This window comes from Tachypleus tridentatus, chromosome 3, assembly GCF_004210375.1.
Source record: "Tachypleus tridentatus isolate NWPU-2018 chromosome 3, ASM421037v1, whole genome shotgun sequence".
Taxonomy (NCBI): Eukaryota; Metazoa; Arthropoda; class Merostomata; order Xiphosura; family Limulidae; genus Tachypleus; species Tachypleus tridentatus.
In genome coordinates this window covers 35941338-35962459 of record NC_134827.1, presented here as the reverse complement: position 1 = coordinate 35962459, position 21122 = coordinate 35941338, and the positions used below count along the sequence as shown (strand labels likewise).

At 34.5% G+C, this 21122-nt stretch overlaps 1 pseudogene across 1 annotated transcript in view; it reads right to left on the bottom strand.

Annotated features, from left to right (window-relative positions):
* Positions 1–19779, bottom strand: part of LOC143246698 (uncharacterized) — a 29042-nt pseudogene extending 9263 nt beyond the window's left edge. The window contains exon 1 of the transcript XR_013026098.1: positions 19435–19779. The product of XR_013026098.1 is annotated as an uncharacterized LOC143246698 (transcript). The remainder of the gene's footprint in view (positions 1–19434) is intronic.
* Between the last annotated feature and the right edge of the window lie 1343 nt (positions 19780–21122).

The following is a 21122-nucleotide window of genomic DNA, read 5'->3' as shown; positions in this document are numbered from 1 at the left end:
GGAAATAAATATACAATATTCAGGTTTATCATTGGCCTACATGAGAGACTACACACACTGTTAACTAGGGGAAATAAATATACGATATTCATGTTTATCATTGGCCTACATGAGAGACTACACACACTGTTAACTAGGGGAAATAAATATACGATATTCAGGTTTATCATTGGCCTACATGAGAGACTACACACACTGTTAACTAGGGGAAATAAATATACGATATTCAGGTTAATCATTGGCCCAAAACTTGCCCTTTAGATAAAGACTAAAACGAATTCATAGGGTAATCCTAAACACGAGGGTACCCAGTTTATAATGGCAGTCTAAAGTTTCACTGAGTGACTACCGCTAAGCATCCCGAACACCCGTAGGTACTGTGAGTCACCGTTAATAATGTATTGTACACATTACACAGTAAACCGTTATATTGATCCAAGCAACCCACGGTTCTACTCTCTCTTGGCGAAAATACTCTTTATGTGTGTTTATACATGAGCCCAACAGTCAAGTTGTAACAAGCTTGGGTGGAAATATTAAAAGTCAGTTCTCATGCTACGACAGATGCAGAAAGAACACGGCTCTTTATTTGTTGGACTGTTAAACTGCTCTTTTACTACCAAATGAGCATCACATTCAACAACCTCTAAAGAAATGGATTAGTCCATGACGTCCGTCAGAATGATGTGTCATTTGTAACTAAGCGATGGATAACTAGCAGGGGAAGAAAAGAAAAAAGTCGAATGTATTATTTTTCAAACTGTGAATTTTTAATCAACAAAGCAAGTTCTAAGAAACACACCATAGTGCACGTGAAAACTTTACATTATGGTGTGAAGTGCTGATATATTCAAACTTCCACAAATAAATTTCTAAAAAAAAAAACAACATTCGAATTAGACTTATCGCTCGAATGACATATAACTTCAGAAATAAGCAAATTTTGTAAGAGAATTCTAAAGAAATATTTGCCTCGAACTCCAGAGCTGCGAAGTTTCGTAACAGCTTTGCTAGAGAATATTTGATTTACATTTAACTTCAGATCTGAGGAACTGAAACATATATAAAGATTTAATAATCACTTGTATTTTGTTCTGAGAAAAGCCACATAGCAACAAGAACAGCATACGCTGGGTCTACAATTAGTCCTAGATTGTATGAATCGTTAGTAGAACTAAGCTATCTCACACTGAAGCCATTGAACTACAAAAGAGAACTATGTAATTAATGATACTGACCTACTATTCCTGTCACTATCGCATTGCATTTACAACATAACTATTGAGAACACCACCTACCGGTGGAAAGGAAAAGTGATTAAATAAATATGGCTAACTTCTCAAGCACTGTACCAATAACAGGTGTCAAATTTAACTTGATTTGCCTAAACCAAATCAAATTGGTAATCAAAAATTACCAATTATTCAGTTTTTTTTTCTAGTTTAAAGTCTTATTTAATTATTTAATTAATATATGAACGCACTTCATTTCAATGAAGTGTGTGTGTTTTTCTTATAGCAAAGTCACATCAGGCTGGCCATCTGCTGAGCATTTCAATGGAAATGAAAAAAACACCAAAACAAACTTGATATAAATATATTTTAGTAGACATTTTGTATAACGACTTGTTAAAATATAATAAAAGTTTTTAAAAAGAATAACGTTATAAGTTTGTTTACTGATAGTATAAAGTACGATAAAGTTTAACCCTAATTAAATTACAGGAAGAAATGTACACAAATTACAGTGTTAATTTATCTTTTTATCGAATATAGGCCGTACATAATAAAGGCTTAACTAATGTTAGGCCTAAGACAAATAGACTTACAGATTTCGGTGTCGGCGATTAGGATGCTTTTGTATTATTCTATAAATCGTGTATTTAAAGACGTATTGTTGCAATAAATATACTAAATTCACTGCATATGTTGTGCATGCTTCTACTTTAGATAATAATATCTTACATCAGCATACCCTATCAAATTAACATTACCTCTAGATGACTCAGTGGTCAGCTTGAGGGCTTATAGCGTTATAAAAATAAAAAGTAAGCGTTTAATACCCGTGGTGTATAATTTTGTGTTTGACAATAAAACAAACAAACAATAATTAACAGTATTGTAATTTCAATCAACAGAGGTTACGGCTTTAAACAATGTGTATAATAGGCCAACCTTTAACAAATCAAAGAGCCCAGCATGGTCAGATGGTTAAAGCACTGGACTCGTAATCCGAGGGTCGCGGGTTCGAATCCCTGTCACATCAAACATCCTTGCCCTTTCAGCGGTGGGGGTGTTATAATGTGACGGTCAATCCCACTATTCGTTGGTAAAAGAGTAGCCCAAGAGTTAGCGGTGGGTGATGATGACTAGCTGTCTTCCCTCTAGTCTTACACTGCAAAATTAGGAACGGCTAGCGCAGATAGCCCTCGAGTATCTTTGTGCGAAATTAACAACAAACAAACAATTTAATGAATAATTCATTTTTTTTCTCTTCTCGTTGTAACACAAATACATGAAAATTTATCGATACCAAAAGTTTTTGTAAAGTTATCGAATGAGTGATTCATACGAGTAAACGCAAGCAAAACAAATGATAGCTGAAGCAAGCGTATTTGTTTGATGGACTGGCGCGCATGTTCGAGAGAAAGCATCAGTCTTTTTTAGTTAAGGGTAATTTAAGAGTAGACGCGTATGTGTAGAATAAAATCAGAGGGGAAAAGAGCACACATGAAGTTTTCAACTCGTTTTAACACATAATTCATCAGGGACAGAATGATTAAAACTCCCTTTGGTCACACATTATACATTTTCAACTTATAACCAATCGGGAGCCCTTTTGCCAAAAACTGATATATTAGTAACCTTGGCTTTAATTTGCGGTCTTAAAACGGCCGCGGCCACATAGCCTACGTTATTTCTTGCTCAAACTTGAGGCCGCACCACGATTTTGGAGTTTGTAGCCTTAAAGATGTGACCGTGCATAAGGACCCGGAAAGAAATAGATAGAGAAAATTCGTGCCTATAGATACAGAAAGCATTATAAAAGTAAGTAATTATGTATCAAAATCACTCAGAATGAGTCCGATTTAATAACAATGTGGTCTTTGCTCAGTGACGAATGACATCTGCTCGAAACGTCACAGATAATAAACTGTAAAAAATGTCCAGATATGTCAGTTTATTATCTTTTATCTGCTATCTCAAAAAGCTGCTGTTCAGATGTTGTTATAATCATGTTTAACGATTCCATTATCGGCCAAGCCAACTCTACGTTATAGTTTTGCTTACCTTCGTAGCTTTAGGTTTAGGGACCGTTTTATCCAATGGGCTGAAAGAGCAGTTGTCCAGGCTCCACCGCGCGCACGTGAGAGAGAGAGTGCAATATAGTCAGGGGTGAGTGTGTGTGTGTGTGTGTGTGTGTGTTTTATAGCAAAGACACGTTGGGCTATCTGCTGAGCCCACCCAGGGGAATCGAACCCCTGATTTTAGGGTGGTAAATCCGTAGACATACCGCTGTACTAGCAGGGGGCTCAGGGGTGAGCGTGCGTTTTGTTTGTTTGTAATTAAGTCCAAAGCAACATAATAGGCTATCTGTGTTTTGCCTACAACTGATATCGGAACCCGGTTTCTAACGTTGTAAGTCCGCAGACACCTCGCTGTGCCATTAGGGGCTTTGGCTGTGAGAGAAGTGTCCTTCATTCATTTAATTTTAAAATAAAACAGTCTTTAAAATCGTAATTTTTCTCTTTTTTATTTATTTACTTATTTAATAGTCGAAATTGTTTTTTCCCAATCCCAATCCCCCAATTTTCGCGTATCTGTAAATCTTTCGGCCATGTCTTAATCCAAAAAGAATTCATTTAAAAATTTAATAAGAAATAGTCTCGTATCTGTAGTGGAAGTGATTTTGCAAATGGTTTTATGTCTCATAATTTGTACATAATTTCAAAATACTCTGGTTTGTTCTAACAAAAGCGCTGGAAATACGAAAACAAAAACACCAAAGAAACTGTAGTGTAAAAAAAAATCGAAAATATGAACAAAAGAAAAACAGGACTTAGATTTAGAGAAGGCCACCGGGCCTAAAGAAGAACAGGTTTAGAGTATGCGATAGGAAACTGAAAGATATAGTAAACAAACTAAAATTATTAAATAATAAATTGATATAAATGCGTAGAAAACTGTCATTACTAATACAACAGAAAACAGACTGTAGTTCAGTAAATGATAACAGTGATACTTAGCTTTACGAATTTCAAACACAAAAAGGTATTTGATTAAACTGTAATATAGGAAGGAACGTGAGCTTCAAAGTTTCGCTACGTTTCGGTCAGGCCCAACATGGCCAGGTGGTTAAGGCACTCGACTCGTAATCCTGAGGGTCGCGGGTTCGAATCCCCGTCACACCAAACATGTTCGCCTTTTCAGCCGTGAGGGCGTAATAATGTTACGGTCAATCCCACTATTCATTGGTAAAAGAGTATCCCAAGAGTTGGCGGTGGGTGGTGATGACTAGCTGTCTTTCCTCTAGTCTTACACTGCTAAATTGGGAGCGGCTAGCGCAAATAGCCCTCGTGCAGCTTTGTGCGAAATTCGAAACAAACCAACATCGGGATTTAAGTCTTGAATGCCTAGGAGGGTCAGGTGTTAAACACCCCTCTTCACTCCTTCTGAACTGTTGGTGTTCGAAGGACAGTGTGTATTTGTTTTTCGAATTTCATAAAGTTACACGAGGACTACTTGCGCTGGCCGTCCCTAATTTAGTTGTGACGGGCTATAAGGAAGATAGGGTCATAATAACCCCATAGCTAAAATTATGAGCAGGTGCGGTGACTGGATTCGAACCTGTGATTCTCAGGTTTCAGGTCGAGCACCTCAATCGCCAGGCCTATTTCTGTGGGATCAGATAAGTAATTGCACTATCTACTCATGTGTGCTAATACCAAATAATTTCAAACAACAGCTGTGCTTGTCACCACACCCATGTTATTTGGAACTTGGTAAACCTGTCCAAGCCAACGACAAGCTGTGTTTTCATCTCTTTCACTTCCTGGTACTGTTTCGTAATATTTAGTCGCTGAGTCAGATTGTGAAAACCACCAGGCAATCACTTCTCGATCGAAGAGACATCTATAAGTGTCTTCCACCTTTCACTTTCATACATAAGTAACCTGTGGGTGTTTCCCATCTAATACCTCATCCTGTTGGATGTTGCTTATGTTCTCGGGGGCAGTTCTTACCTCCTGTTGCTAAATATGTATATAGGATAAAAAATACAGAGGCAATGCTAGATCACAGGAGAGATGAAAGAGTTGTGATAAGAAACAGTTGTCTCTTGATACTGTTCATAACACTACAACAACAACAAAGTGTTTAGATGGACCACTACAACACTCACTGTTGAAACTGTTTATAACACTACAACAAAAACAAAGTGTTTAGATGGACCACTACAACACTCACTGATGAAACTTTTTATAACACTACAACAAAAACAAAGTGTTTAGATGGACTACTACAACACTGACTCTTGATACTGTTCATAACACTACAACAAGAACAAAGTGTTTAGATGGACCACTACAACACTGACTCTTGATACTGTTCATAACACTACAACAACAACAAAGTGTTTAGATGGACCCCTACAACACTGACTGTTGATACTGTTCATAACACTACAACAAAAACAAAGTGTTTAGATGGACCACTACAACACTGACTGTTGATACTGTTCATAACACTACAACAACAACAAAGTGTTTAGATGGACCACTACAACACTCACTGTTGAAACTGTTTATAACACTACAACAAAAACAAAGTGTTTAGATGGACCACTACAACACTCACTGTTGAAACTTTTTATAACACTACAACAAAAACAAAGTGTTTAGATGGACTACTACAACACTGACTCTTGATACTGTTCATAACACTACAACAAGAACAAAGTGTTTAGATGGACCACTACAACACTGACTCTTGATACTGTTCATAACACTACAACAACAACAAAGTGTTTAGATGGACCCCTACAACACTGACTGTTGATACTGTTCATAACACTACAACAAAAACAAAGTGTTTAGATGGACCACTACAACACTGACTGTTGATACTGTTCATAACACTACAACAACAACAAAGTGTTTAGATGGACCACTACAACACTGACTGTTGATACTGTTCATAACACTACAACAAAAACAAAGTGTTTAGATGGACCACTACAACACCGACTGTTGATACTGTTCATAACACTACAACAAAAACAAAGTGTTTAGATGGACCACTACAACATTGACTGTTGATACTGTTCATAACACTACAACAAAAACAAAGTGTTTAGATGGACCACTACAACAACGACTGTTGAAACCAATTATACATCACGTACCTGATAGAACGAGGAAAACCTGACATTATTATTTTATACTTAACAGCACAGATACAAGATGATACGTCGTGACTACGACAGAGGCCGGGCATGGCCAGGTGGTTAGGGCACGTGATTCCTAATCTGAGGGGCGCAGGTTCGAATTCCTCGTCACACCAAACATGCTCGCCCTTTCAACTCTGGGGGGGGGGGTATAAATTACGGCTAATCCCACCTTTTGTTGGTAAAAGAGTAGTCCAAGAGTTGGCGGTGGGTGGTGATGATTAGCTGCCTTCCCTCTAGTCTTTCACTTCTAAATGAAGGGTGGCCAGCGCAGATAGCCCTCGTGTAGCTTTGCTCAAAATTAAAAACAAACAAACATACATACAGACTGCGAGACAAAATCTTGCAATAACAAGATGACTAGAATATTTGGGTGAAAACATAAACCAGAAGTACGAAAATAAAGCTAGAGTACAGCTGACAACAAAAACCTTCAAAACCAGTGGAAAAAATAAAATAAAAACGATTTTTGCTTAAGTCAAATTATCTTGCACGTGACGAGGAAGGCTATTTAACAGTCTATTTTTATAAATTTTACCAAACCATATCTCAGTTGTTTGTTTTTAACTAAATGAATGCGGTAGTTCTTACAGGCTTCATCGTTTGGAGTCTAACATGAAAAATAATTAATAAAACAATGAAGTTTAATGAACCAGTGAGAAGAACGGAACATTCTTGTTACAGTGACTTAGTTATGACATTGTTTAAAGCTTGAAATATATATTAATACTCGATGTTGTATGTTTGTAACATTAACCATAAGAATGAATTAACACTGTTTGTGTAGAATTAACCACAAAGGTAAACAATGGGCTATCTGTGATCTGCCCTCAAGGGTATCGAAACCCGGTTTCTGGCAGTGCGAATCCGCACACATATCACTGTGCCACTAGGGGGCACATTAATATTGTATTTTGTCTTTTGTTACTGAATTTTGCGTTATAAATTTTATTTGAAATTGTACATTTTTGTTCTTTTGTAGATATAGCTTTAATTATAAAACTGAGCAAGTAACCAGTAGTTTCTTCTGTTATACTTGTGGTTTTAACTACAACGTTGAACTAACATTTTACTTTATTGTTTTGCTTTAGTTACGTTATTCATATTGTTGTTAAAGGTAAGCACGTGGTTTGAATGATTTCTTCGTTCAGGCCAACAATCTCTGGTTTTCTGTTGTTGTTTTTTGCCGCCAACACTGATATAATGCGTTCCTCAGTTTTTCGTGAACTTCGTAGTAAATTCGTTGAATGCATACTTCGATATTGATTCTCTATATCTTAAATCCACTGTTTGTTTGAGGTTAACCCCAAAGCTACACAATGGGCTATCTTTGTTCTGTTTACCACGGCTACTTTTCGAAATTAGGTTTCTTGTGTTGTAATCCAGCAGACATGCCCCTGGTGGGCTTTGGCTTCACCTTTAGGTTGAAATTAGAATATTAAGATTAAACATAAAGCCTGAATTACCATTTTTTTTTAATTGTTTACTCGTTCGAGTGTATAACCCCACCCCTCTTTTTTATATAAAAAAAACAATTATGCAGGACGTAAACAGCTTCCACGGAAACTGACGTGCCACACTTTATGGTCCGGTGATGGTAATAATATATAATGGTGCACCTACACAGGAAGCACGTGACACAACTGCTCACCTTTGCCTATTTTTCCTTCTCAGTATAAAGTATATCTTGAAGACATTCGTGAACTGCATAAAGGAAATAAATATACGTGAGTAATGCCCGCCTACACACAGAGAAGCTCCCCTATTTTATATTACTCAACAGAGCGTGGCGAACTTGTATATGTAATTCAGAAATCGTATTAACTCTTAACGAAACAAAGATAGACCATTTGACTTCCCTCGTACGAGAGCTGTAGTCTGCAACATACGGTTTGTTTATATACGTAATAAAACTAGTGCTAGCGTCGATTGTTTCCAACTGTTCTGAAAATAATAAAACCTCTGGATTTACACCGCCAAAAAATAATAATAAATTAAACAAATACTCTCCAAGAAACAAAGCGAATGTATATTAAGAATGTGTTATTTTACTTTTGACGGTTAAAGGCGATTTATATCATTTCTGTGTATATCTCCAAGAATAAGCAATATACATTATTTCGAATATTTAACACCAGATGCTATCGATATAGTCACGTCTAGACTGGAACTTAACACTCGATATTTTACGTTTCTACGTGGGTAGTGAAATCACTTCAGGTTAAGCCAGATGAGAGAGAGTGAATACGATAGCTAGACATGGCTTCTGCCCACGCATTATCACACACAATACAGGGTAAAGTAACAATCCTGTAACCAAGGGAACAAAGAAGAGATGCGAATAATAAATTACTGGCGAAGAATCAATGTTAAGATGTCACGAATGTACGAAATGTTGTAATTAGAGAAGATATGTGTCAAAATATAATATTGTTTACGTTTAAAAAGATAATATAGGGGATTGTTAACCTCGGAAACGTGATGTTAAAATATAAATAATATTGTTAATCTGGTAACTAAGTGACATAAAGTAAATCGTGTATGTAATGTTAACTAATATTTAGGCCTGATGATTAGAGCACTCGACTCGCATTTTGAGGGTCACGGGTTTGAATCCTGTCTCACTGAATATCCTCGCCTTTTCATCATATCAGAACTTTATAATGTGATGGTACCACTAAAACACTAGCGAAAGGTGGTTGTGACAATACTTGTGATTTCTCTACCACTAATAACTTTCTGACGGCTTTGCACAAAATTCCAAAAAACCCAACCACAGAACTTTTGATTTTTAAGTTAGAAATGTCATTTAGTTCCAGTTATTTCTTACGTACTAATTATACCTAACAATAATAAAATTATGAAAAAGACAAGATAATATATAATTTCGCACGAAATAAATAAATAAAAGTGTGATATTTTTTATTCCACGATACGCAATATTGCTGTATAACATATTCTGTTGTTGCGCTCTGCTGGATAACATATTCTGTTGTTGCGCTCTGTGTAAATTATTCCATCAATGATGTAAGGTTTGGCAAGTTTGACTAAAGGTTGCGGCTGAGACAATGTCTTCTTTCTATTAAACTGTATTGGAAAATATTCTTACATCTGTGTCGAATAATCTAATAGGATTACTTAGTGTTGTATTAATAAAGGATTAGTGTACGATGACGTAGTGGGGTAAAGTGAGATACTGAAGGATAATTTTGTGAGTGATGAGTTACTGAAACATTAGTGGAAGAGGATGCAGCAAGTGATGAGTTAGTGGAGGAATATTGAATGAAGAGTTAGTGAAGGGCTAATTAAGTGATGATACTAAAAGTGCTGGTGAAGATTATGGGCATGGCATGGCCAGGTGGGTTAAGGCGTTCGACTCGTAATCCGAGGGTCGCGGGTTCGAATCCCGGTCGTACCAAACATGCTTGCCCTTTCAGCCGTGGGGGCGTTACAATATGACGGTCAATCCCACTATTCGTTGGTAAAAGAGTAGCCCAAGAGTTGGCGGTTGGTGGTGATGACTAGCTGCCTTCCCTCTAGTCTTACACTGCTAAATTAGAGACGGCAAGCGCAGATAGCCCACGAGTAGCTTTGCGCGAAATTCAAAACAAACAAAGATTATAGTCCAGGTAAAGTTTTTTTAAGAGGATGTTCTTAATCAACGAAATTATATCTTTATTAAACGTAATTATTTACTTTAACCAACGAGATTATATTCTTGTCGAAAGAGATTATTAGTAAATAAAAAAATGTTATTAAAATATCAAGTCTTTCACAAATTCCGGGAGCCATTCATGAACCGTTTGGTTGTTTGTTGAATTTCGCGCAAAGCTACACGAGGGCTATCTGTGCTACCCGTCTGTAATTTAGCAGTGCAAGACTAGAGGGAAGGCAGCTAGTCATCACCACCCACTGCCAACTTTCTGGATACTCTTTTACCAACGAATAGTGGGATTGATTGTAACATTATAACGCACCCACGACTGAAAGGTGGAGCATGTTGGGTGCGGCGGGGATTCGAACCTAAAATTACGAGTCGAACGTCTTAATCAACCTGGCCATGACAGGCCTCTTCATAAGACGAAAATATTTAAGGTATTTTACTTATTAAAAGTTATTAACGTTAGAGTTAGGGCAAAGTTAAATTGGTGATATAAAATTATATCAATCACTCCATCACATAATATTTATGCCTATCGAGTATGATGAACTGTCTTGTGATTGGGCGTTTAGTCTATTATCATAAAGTAACCTGGATACGTGGACTTTATATCCTGAGAGATAATGAAAGTTCGTTTCAACATGAAATTTGCTCATGTCTGCCTAGTGCTTATGTTACATATTTAAAGTTGTAGTCAGTCTGGTACTGATGTTACATGTTTAAAGTTGTAGTCTGATACTGATGTTACATGTTTACAGTTGTAGTTTGATACTGATGCTACATGTTTAAAGTTGTAGTCTGATACTGATGTTACATGTTTAAAGTTGTAGTTTGGTACTGATGTTACATGTTTACAGTTGTAGTTTGGTACTGATGTTACATGTTTAAAGTTGTAGTCTGATACTGATGCTAGATGTTTACAGTTGTAGTTTGGTACTGATGTTACATGTTTACAGTTGTAGTTTGGTACTAATGCTACATGTTTACAGTTGTAGTTTGACACTGATGTTACATGTTTACAGTTGTAGTTTGCTACTAATGTTATATGTTTAAAGTTGTAGTCTGACACTGATGTTACATGTTTAAAGTTGTAGTTTGATACTGATGTTACATGTTTAAAGTTGTAGTTTGGTACTGATGCTACATGTTTACAGTTGTAGTTTGGTACTGATTAGACTACACTTACTGATGTTACATGTTTACAGTTGTAGTTTGGTACTGATGCTACATGTTTGAAGTTGTAGTCTGATACTGATGTTACATGTTTAAAGTTGTAGTTTGGTACTGATGTTACATGTTTAGAGTTGTAGTTTGGTACTGATGCTACATGTTTACAGTTGTAGTCTGATACTGATGTTACATGTTTAAAGTTGTAGTCTAATACTGATGTTACATGTTTAAAGTTGTAGTCTGATACTGATGTTACATGTTTACAGTTGTAGTTTGATACTGATGCTACATGTTTGAAGTTGTAGTCTGATACTGATGTTACATGTTTAAAGTTGTAGTTTGGTACTGATGTTACATGTTTACAGTTGTAGTTTGGTACTGATGTTACATGTTTACAGTTGTAGTTTGGTACTGATGCTATATGTTTGAAGTTGTAGTCTGATACTGATGTTACATGTTTAAAGTTGTAGTTTGGTACTGATGTTACATGTTTACAGTTGTAGTTTGGTACTGATTAGACTACACTTACTGATGTTACATGTTTACAGTTGTAGTTTGGTACTGATGCTACATGTTTGAAGTTGTAGTCTGATACTGATGTTACATGTTTAAAGTTGTAGTTTGGTACTGATGTTACATGTTTACAGTTGTAGTTTGGTACTGATGCTACATGTTTACAGTTGTAGTCTGATACTGATGTTACATGTTTAAAGTTGTAGTCTAATACTGATGTTACATGTTTAAAGTTGTAGTCTGATACTGATGTTACATGTTTACAGTTGTAGTTTGATACTGATGCTACATGTTTGAAGTTGTAGTCTGATACTGATGTTACATGTTTAAAGTTGTAGTTTGGTACTGATGTTACATGTTTACAGTTGTAGTCTGATACTGATGTTACATGTTTAAAGTTGTAGTCTGATACTGATGTTACATGTTTACAGTTGTAGTTTGGTACTGATGCTACATGTTTACAGTTGTAGTTTGACACTGATGTTACATGTTTACAGTTGTAGTTTGCTACTAATGTTATATGTTTAAAGTTGTAGTCTGACACTGATGTTACATGTTTAAAGTTGTAGTTTGATACTGATGTTACATGTTTAAAGTTGTAGTTTGATACTGATGCTACATGTTTACAGTTGTAGTTTGGTACTGATTAGACTACACTTACTGATGTTACATGTTTACAGTTGTAGTTTGGTACTGATGCTACATGTTTGAAGTTGTAGTCTGATACTGATGTTACATGTTTACAGTTGTAGTTTGGTACTGATTAGACTACACTTACTGATGTTACATGTTTACAGTTGTAGTTTGGTACTGATGCTACATGTTTACAGTTGTAGTCTGATACTGATGCTACATGTTTACAGTTGTAGTTTGGTACTGATGCTACCTGTTTACAGTTGTTGTCTGATACTGATGTTACATGTTTTAAGTTGTAGTCTGATACTGATGTTACATGTTTAAAGTTGTAGTCTGATACTGATGTTACATGTTTACAGTTGTAGTTTGATACTGATGCTACATGTTTAAAGTTGTAGTCTGATACTGATGTTACGTGTTTACAGTTGTAGTTTGGTACTGATGCTACATGTTTACAGTTGTAGTCTGATACTGATGTTATATGTTTAAAGTTGTAGTCAGTCTGGTACTGATGTTACATGTTTCAAATTGTAGTCTGGTACTGATGTTATGTGTTTACAGTTGTGGTCTGATACTGATGCTACATCTTTACAGTTGTAGTCTGATACTCATGTTACATATTTAAAGTTGTAGTCAGTCAGTTTTTTATATCACAAAGTTTCATTTTTTTTCTCTTGTTTATTTTTAAGGTTTATTTTACCATTCAAACATTACCCGAAAAAATGCCAAACAGATGTGTAACATTCAGTTACATTTAGGAGTTAGTGACGCTGTTGTGTCACCATCATTTTTAACGTTTCGGTTTCTGATGCTAAACAAATGACTCAAGATATCTGAACAACTGACAAGCCCGTATTTTGTCAGGATGTGAGTAAGACCTGCTTAGTTCAGCGTATTAAGTTTACTCACAGTAGCTTACAGAAAACCAATCAATACACTTAATTCTTTTATAGTAACTTACAGACAACCAATCAACACACTTAAGTCATTTATAGTAACTTACAGACAACCAATCAATACACTTAATTCCCTCACAGTATCTTATAGACGATCAATCAGTAGACTTAATTCACTCACAGTAACTTACAGACAACCAATCAATATATTTAATTCACTCACAGTAGCTTACAGACAACTAATCAAAATAATTTATTCACAGTAACATAGAGACTATCAATCAATAACGCTTAATTCATTTACAGAAGCATACAGACAACCAGTTAATACATTTATTTCACTCACAGTAGTTTATAGACAACCAATCTGTCGTCTTACAAAACCAAAGAAAGGGAAACCCTTGATTTTAGGTACATAAACAATCAACAACCAACACGTAATGTAACTGACCTTTATACACACATTTATCAACGTGAAATATAACTACCACACACACAGACAACTATCAACTTGTAATGTAACTAATATACACACAGACAACGATGAACTTGTAATGTAACTAATATACACAGAGACAACTACCAACTTGTAATGCACCTAATATACAATCAGACAACGACCAACTTGTAATGTAACTAATATACACACAGACAACGACGAACTTGTAATGTAACTAATATACACAGAGACAACTACCAACTTGTAATGCACCTAATATACAATCAGACAACGACCAACTTGTAATGTAACTAATATACACAGAGACAACTACCAATTTGTAATGCACCTAATATACAATCAGACAACGACCAACTTGTAATGTAACTAATATACACACAGACAACTATCAACTTGTAATGCACCTAATATACAATCAGACAACGACCAACTTGTAATGTAACTAATATACACACAGACAACGACGAACTTGTAATGTAACTAATATACACAGAGACAACTACCAACTTGTAATGCACCTAATATACAATCAGACAACGACCAACTTGTAATGTAACTAATATACACACAGACAACGACGAACTTGTAATGTAACTAATATACACAGAGACAACTACCAACTTGTAATGCACCTAATATACAATCAGACAACGACCAACTTGTAATGCACCTAATATACAATCAGACAACGACCAACTTGTAATATAACTAATATACATACAGACAACTATCAACTTATAATATAACTAATACACATGCAGACAACTACCAACTTGTAATGTAACTAATATACACACAGACAACTATCAACTTGTAATGCACCTAATATACAATCAGACAACGACCAACTTGTAATGTAACTAATATACACACAGACAACTATCAACTTGTAATGCACCTAATATACAATCAGACAACGACCAACTTGTAATGTAACTAATATACACACAGACAACTATCAACTTGTAATGCACCTAATATACAATCAGACAACTATCAACTTGTAATATAACTAATATACATACAGACAACTATCAACTTATAATATAACTAATACACATGCAGACAACTACCAACTTGTAATGTAACTAATATACACACAGACAACTATCAACTTGTAATGCACCTAATATACAATCAGACAACGACCAACTTGTAATGTAACTAATATACACACAGACAACTATCAACTTGTAATGCACCTAATATACAATCAGACAACGACCAACTTGTAATATAACTAATATACATACAGACAACTATCAACTTATAATATAACTAATACACATGCAGACAACTACCAACTTGTAATATAACTAATATACACACAGACAACTATCAACTTGTAATATAACTAATACACATGCAGACAACTATCAACTTGTAATATAACTAATATACTAACAGACAACTATCAACTTGTAATATAACTAATACACACACAGACAACTATCAACTTGTAATATAACTTATATACACACAGACAACTATCAACTTATAATATAACTAATATACTAACAGAAAACTACCAACTTGTAATATAACTAATATACACAGAGACAACTATCAACTTCTAATATAACAAATATACATACAGACAACTATCAACTTGTAATATAACTAATATACTAACAGACAACTATCAACTTGTAATATAACTAATACACACACAGACAACTATCAACTTGTAATATAACTAATATACACACAGACAACTATCAACTTATAATATAACTAATACACATGCAGACAACTATCAACTTGTAATATAACTAATATACTAACAGACAACTATCAACTTGTAATATAACTAATACACACACAGACAACTATCAACTTGTAATATAACTAATATACACACAGACAACTATCAACTTATAATATAACTAATACACATGCAGACAACTATCAACTTGTAATATAACTAATATACTAACAGACAACTATCAACTTGTAATATAACTAATATACACACAGACAACTATCAACTTATAATATAACTAATACACATGCAGACAACTATCAACTTGTAATATAACTAATATACTAACAGACAACTATCAACTTGTAATATAACTAATACACACACAGACAACTATCAACTTGTAATATAACTAATATACACACAGACAACTATCAACTTATAATATAACTAATATACTAACAGACAACTATCAACTTGTAATATAACTAATATACTAACAGACAACTATCAACTTGTAATATAACTAATACACACACAGACAATTATCAACTTGTAATATAACTAATACACATGCAGACAACTACCAACTTGTAATATAACTAATATACACAGAGACAACTACCAACTTGTAATATAACTAATATACACACAGAGAACTATCAACTTATAATATAACTAATACACATGCAGACAACTACCAACTTGTAATATAACTAATATACACAGAGACAACTACCAACTTGTAATATAACTAATATACACACAGACAACTATCAACTTGTAATATAACAAATATACACACAGATAACTACTGACCTCTAATGTATGTATTTCTGTGTGTGTATATATATAACTTTGTGTATGTGTACATAGTCCTTTGTATATATACACACACATATATATATATATACAGCTGTTTATGTGTACATATGTCTCTTGTATGTATGTGTATACAACTGTTTATGTGTACATATGCCTCTTGTATCTGTATACAACTGTTTATATGTATATGTGTCTCTTGTGTGTATGTGTATATAACTCTTTATGTGCACATATGTCTCTTGTATGTATGTGCATACAACTGTTTATGTGTACATATGTCCCTTGTATGTATGTGTATATAACTCTTTATGTGCACATATGTCTCTTGTATGTATGTGTATACAACTGTTTATGTGTACATATGTCCCTTGTATGTATGTGTATATAACTGTTTATATGTACATGTGTCTCTTGTATGTATGTGTATACAACTGTTTATGTGTACATATGTCTCTTGTATGTATGTGTATATAACTCTTTATGTGCACATATGTCTCTTGTATGTATGTGTATATAACTCTTTATGTGCACATATGTCTCTTGTATGTATGTGCATACAACTGTTTATGTGTACATATGTCCCTTGTATGTATGTGTATATAACTCCTTATGTGCACATATGTCTCTTTGTATGTATGTATACAACTGTTTATGTGTACATATGTCCCTTGTATGTATGTGTATATAACTGTTTATATGTACATGTGTCTCTTGTATGTATGTGTATACAACTGTTTATGTGTACATATGTCTCTTGTATGTATGTGTATATAACTCTTTATGTGCACATATGTCTCTTGTATGTATGTGTATATAACTCTTTATGTGCACATATGTCTCTTGTATGTATGTGTATATAACTCTTTATGTGCACATATGTCTCTTGTATGTATGTGCATACAACTGTTTATGTGTACATATGTCTCTTGTATGTATGTGTATATAACTCTTTATGTGCACATATGTCTCTTGTATGTATGTGTATATAACCTTTATGTGCACATATGTCCCTTAGTATGTATGTATATAACTCTTTATAAAAGTAATATATGTCTCTTTGTATGTATGTGTATACAACTGTTTATGTGTACATATGTCCCTTGTATGTATGTGTATATAACTGTTTATGTGTACATGTGTCTCTTGTATGTATGTGTATACAACTGTTTATGTGTACATATGTCTCTTGTATGTATGTGTATACAACTGTTTATGTGTACATATGTCTCTTGTATGTATGTGTATATAACTCTTTATGTGCACATATGTCTCTTGTATGTATGTGCATACAACTGTTTATGTGTACATATGTCCCTTGTATGTATGTGTATATAACTCTTTATGTGCACATATGTCTCTTGTATGTATGTGTATACAACTGTTTATGTGTACATATGTCCCTTGTATGTATGTGTATATAACTGTTTATATGTACATGTGTCTCTTGTATGTATGTGTATACAACTGTTTATGTGTACATATGTCTCTTGTATGTATGTGTATATAACTCTTTATGTGCACATATGTCTCTTGTATGTATGTGTATATAACTCTTTATGTGCACATATGTCTCGAAGATGGATATATGTGCTAACAACATGTAAGTGTTTACCAGAGTTCTATATTAGACGTCTCTCTAACAGTAATTTCCAAGTTGTTAAGGTTATTGAAAGGTAAAGAACGTTCCTTGTGTTGTAATCGATACTCTCTCTCCATATAATCAATAATAAACAGAACGGCTCTGAGTCCGAGGGTGGATAATTCAATAGACAGACGGAAAGCACTTCGTATGCACGTGAACGTGTATACACAGAAAGATAAAAAAAAAAAAACACGGAAAGTAAACAGTTTCCGAGATAAACTTGCGGGCTACATAAAGAGTTTAAAAAGAAAGGTGGACCTAATATAATTCATACAGATACGCACGAGATAAACAAGTTGCTGAGGGACTACCGAGACAGACTACTGGACACATAAACAGAATGAAAGGGAAAGGGATAATGTGATATAAGGTGAACAGCGACTAGTACAAACTAACAAGAGAGTTTAGCATGTAAAAATAGTGGAAAACTAGTTACAAATACTGTAAGATAAATACACAGATACAAACAGGTATTTTGGCACACTAGAAGATATATAAACTGTTTGAGAGGGAAAAACGTGCAGATATAGTAAAATAAATAAACCGATAAACATGTAGAAAGATAAACATGGACATCGAAACAGAGATATATTATTATCAACAACATTCTCATTCTAAGTATAAATAGACAGATTGATAAATAAAAGGAAAGAAAGATGGACAAATCAGGTGAAATATATAAAGTAAACTGAAGTAAACAGATAAACAAGAGAACAAGGGTGAGCAGGCTCGTCATAAACATGCGCAACAATAAACAGATATATATGTAAATAAATGGACGAAAGAAATTCTGATTAATGTATAAATATAGAGACAGATATATGTATGGTTATATATAAATGGAATGAAAGAGAGAAAATGGGATAAGAAAAGAAGAGAAAGACAAGCATGGGAAAATAAAAAAAAATAGGAACACGTGAAGAAATACTCGTGGAAAGGGAAGTTGTATAGAAAGGAATAGACAGAAATAAGAGAGGCAGATAATACGTGAACACATGAAAAACACACTTCGGTAAATAAGCTGAATAAAAATACATATGTATTTACCGAAACAGGTGAAAATAGATAGAAAAACAAAAAAAAGTGACAGATAGAAATATAAATAACGCGGAAAATAAACGGATAGATAAATAACAAATAAGACAGACAAGTATAAGAAATACAGAGAAGAATAAAAGGAACAACAGATAGGCAAACAGAGCGAAAAATGACAGACAGATACAAATAAAAACATTGATGTTTAAAGTTTTAGGTTTACTGCAGAATTTACACGAGTGACAAACTCTTAACCTCGAACCAGGCGATTTCTAACATTTTCAACACTAGAATAATCAGATGTGTTGACGACAAAAATGTTATGCTTTTAAGAAATAAAAGTTGTAGACAGTGCAGCTCACTTAACAACAGAGAAACAAATTCGTGGGCTACGAGAATTTAGGGTCCAGTGTAAACTCTATTTTAGGAATAAATTAATACACTTCTTACCTCGATTATTCGAACGCCTACAACATGACGTACTGGACAAGACAACTTCCAGCCTGGTAAAACCGGTAGATGATAACCAAAACTCGAGAATTAACGTTCAGTTTCAGGATTTATCGTGGATAGGAAGAAAACGAGTCGATTTCACTTCGGAAACTGACAACCTGCGGCCTCAAGATCCGCTGTCTTACATGTCAGCTTCTCTCAGTGACTCTCGCCGTCGTGTGGTGGGCGAGCTAACCTAGTGACACCCTTACACGTGCGCAGCACAGCACCACTTAACGCATGGGTTACGGAGTTTCACAAGATGGCATGCCATCGTTTCATCCGTTTCCATCCGTACAGAAGCAAGGGAAATTGTTGGCCAGCCTATATTCTACTCCTATATGTAGAGGTACATTTATTTGCTGTATAACCGGTTCCTGAGCGAGGAACGAGTCAGTTATCTCTTTACTGGGCCAAAATCAACATTGCTTCCAATAGCCAGGTGGTTCTTACAATAGCAAATAACAACTACATAAACTATACGATGTAATTAGTAATTTCTTTGTTTATTAGTAATGCAGTCTGGCCTCGAAAAACACCCCCTCCAAAAAAACCAACGAGTTTTCAATTTGTATTACAAACACATTTTGTGTCATAGAAATAAACAATTAATATTTAATATTTCTCAATATCGGAAATAAACAATTAATATATAATATTTCTCAATATCGGAAATAAACAATTAATATTCAATATTTTTCAATATAGGAACATGTCACCATCGTCCATATTTTACACATCTAACCTAAACACAGATCTATATATTTACAGATATAATCAAAAATTTATATATTGACATGTCTAACCAAATGTCAACATATTTGCATATCTAACCAAAGATACATATATTTATGGATATAACGAAATATATATATATATCTGCAGATATAATCAAAGATCTATAGTTTATTATAACCAAAAACAAGCTCAAACAATAATACAAAATGCTCCACTAGCTGAAAGGATCCCAGGGTACAGGTTATAATATGGGATATAAAATGTACCCTGAGTTGTGGAGGTGACTGTGGAAGTAGAACCCACACTGTGGTGGGGATATACTGTCTACTAGTCTTAACCTCCATTCAACAGTCTCACGTAAAGAAATAAAATAAAGGAGTAGCAAGAAATATAGAAATAGAAATTAGGAGAGCAAGATGTGGATGATCAAGCCTACAACGTCCCACATCTATATCACCCTTCACTGCCTGCAGATATTTGTGTGAAGGTGACTACTGTGCAAAGTAAAGAAAAAACAGAACTGAAAAAGAAGCAAAAATTAAATGTACACATCTAACCAGAGATCTGTATCTTTACACATCTAACCAGAGATCTGTATCTTTACACATCTAACCAGAGATCTGTATCTTCACACATCTAACCAGAGATCTGTATCTTTACACATCCAACCAGAGATCTGTATCTTTACACATCTAACCAGAGATCTGTATCTTTACACATCTAACCAGAGATCTGTATCTTTACACATCTAACCAGAGATCTGTATCTTTACACATCTAACCAGAGATCTGTATCTTTACACATCTAACCAGAGATCTGTATCTTTACACATCTAACCAGAGATCTGTATCTTCACACATCTAACCAGAGATCTGTATCTTTACACATCTAACCAGAGATCTGTATCT